General features: G+C 33.0%; 1 protein-coding gene across 1 annotated transcript in view; it reads left to right on the top strand.

Moving 5' to 3' along the window:
• The window catches only part of LOC107705473 (protocadherin Fat 3-like), a 171,035-nt gene that overhangs the window by 123,425 nt on the left and 45,029 nt on the right, over window positions 1–2,581 (top strand). The window lies entirely within an intron of this gene.

The following is a 2,581-nucleotide window of genomic DNA, read 5'->3' as shown; positions in this document are numbered from 1 at the left end:
TATATATATATATATATATATATATATATTCATTATTTTTATGTTTATATGAATCAATATTATATATATTTTATATTAAATACATTATATTATAAAATATATATTAATATAATTAATATTTTAGTTTTAGTAATATTTATACACCTATATTAATTCATGTGTATAATCCGCATTTCTCTCCACTTAATTTTTTTAGATGTCATATGGCAGTTTTTTTACCTCCACTTCGTTTTTTGCAGTGCTTTTCTTAGTATATGGCCAGACATGATCTTAAAAGGCAGCATAATGTTTTTCATATCTTTTGGAGCAGCTTTTTTTGTCTTTTACACACTTTTGATACCTAAAGTGTCTAGGAAGGAAGTTCACTAGGTTTTGGAACAGACTTCGTGTTTGTCTGCTTAACAGCAGCTGTTTAGTCGATGATTGATGCTGATGTTTGATGGTGAGGGTTTGATTGATAACGTCTGTCATCGTTCAGATTGCCTATCCTTGATGTCAAGGTCCCATCGGATTGATAGCTCCGTTGCCATGGATACGAGCCTTTTTCAGTGTAATGTGAAGGTCAGAGTTTAAAGGACACAATCCATCCTGAAAGGAAAAATGTGGGAGAGTGAGGAAAAATGAATGATCGATCTGTTTATCTTTCGGAGTGGAAGCTGCTGCAGTGCTTGGGAGGAGGGTGACAGGAAGTGCTGTCACATTTATTCAGTTTATTCACTCACCATATATACAAAGCAAATTAACATATAAACACGCATGCACAAGAACATAAACACAAAAGGTAACTAATTCAAATTCAGTCAATCGCGTATTAAGCAGCACACACTCTCTGTTCCATGCAAATGCACTCCTTTAAAAATACAAAGTACAAATACACACGTGAACAAAGAGTGCCAGAGGGAGGGTCAGAGCAGGGACAAATGGAAAAAAGATGATGAAAGCGATTGTATTCCTCTCCAAGACTTGTTCTCTATTTAGAAAGCACCATCTTTCACACACTTTCATACAAAAATATACATTCATTCACAGTCTATATGCGATATATACACACACACAGATGGAGCTCAGCGTGTCTCCGCAAGGCCGAGTGTGAGAGGGAAGTGCACGTCTGTTATTCCTTTATAATTAGATCAGCCAATGTGGTTCGATCTCACACGCTCACAGACACACACAGTTGTGTGCTCTCACGCTGTCTGCGTGCTCCTCTGACCAGTGTGGCTATTAATACAAGTTAGCGACAACTGAGTATTTGCGTCAGCCGATTTGTTTGCGTTTCAGCATTCAATCAACTTCGATTTGTTTCGTACACTACATACGAGGCTGCTTTGTTACTTAAATGTGATCAAAGTTACTAATATAATATACAGTGCTTGAATTTCATGAGTTTTCTTATTGAGTACAGATGATGTTTAGACATTTCTAGCCTGCTTTTTCCACTTAAAATTATTTATTTTGAGAGAAAGAACATGAAACAACATTTGCAATGTGGCATTTTCAAGTGAAGGATATTTTTATTTAATTTTTTATTTTAAGTTTAGTTTAAGTTATAGTAATTTTGTTTTGGTTTTCTTGTTTTTTTGTCATTTTTATTATTTAATTTTTTTATGTATTTCTAATTAAAGTGAACACTTTAGTTTTAATAACTTTAGTATTTCCAGTTGTAGTATTTGAGTATCCATTTTTTTTTAAGTTACGTTTTTCATCTAATATTTGTATTTTATTTCAACTTTATTCCAATTAACAAAAACCGTTATGTGTATATATATATTTTTTGGAAACTGCAATACTTTTTTACGATGGCGTTTTAGTGCCACGTTAAAAAAAAAAAAAATCAAGATTACGAGATTAAAGACGTAATATTATGAGAATAAAGTCGAAATGTTTCGAGAATAAAGTCGAAATGTTTCGAGAATAAAGTCGAAATGTTTCGAGAATAAAATCGAAATGTTTCGAGAATAAAATCGAAATGTTTCGAGAATAAAGTCGAAATATTACGAGAATAAAGTCAAAATGTTTCGAGAATATAGTCAAAATGTTTCGAGAATAAAGTCGAAATATTTCTAGAATAAAGTCGAAATATTTCTAGAATAAAGTCGAAATGTTTCGAGAACTTATTTGAATATTGTTGCGTCCGAGCGGCCGCATCATCTTACTGGGATGAGGAAGAGTCCATTTTAAGGACTCGCGGAAACAGCTTAATATCAAGAATATTATATTTATTAACATATTTATGAATAGGAACAACTTTTTATCTTAACATCAGCTCACACACCCAATCGACATGCCTTTGAGGGGCGCTGTAGCTCTCTTATTTAACCCTTTTTTAATACACTACAAATATATGTGGGATTATTAGCAGAAATCATACCATGTGTCATACTCGCGGGGACAGTATGCTTGGAAATGATATTTCATGTCTTCCATTGCATTCGTTATTTGTAGTGCGCCAGCCACCCAATAGCAATAAGCTTTGTGCTTTTGGTAGGCCTACTTTTAATATAAGTCTCAGCTTTCAAAATCAGTTTTATAGCGAAACACAAATTATGTGTCTTACAATAATGTGTTTTTCAAGCTCTTTAAT

This window comes from Sinocyclocheilus rhinocerous, unplaced genomic scaffold (genome assembly GCF_001515625.1).
Source record: "Sinocyclocheilus rhinocerous isolate Xijiao unplaced genomic scaffold, SAMN03320098_v1.1 scaffold3340, whole genome shotgun sequence".
In the NCBI taxonomy this organism is placed as follows: domain Eukaryota; kingdom Metazoa; phylum Chordata; class Actinopteri; order Cypriniformes; family Cyprinidae; genus Sinocyclocheilus; species Sinocyclocheilus rhinocerous.
Note: the sequence above shows the minus strand (reverse complement) of the source record. Positions and strands in the feature narration are given on the sequence as shown.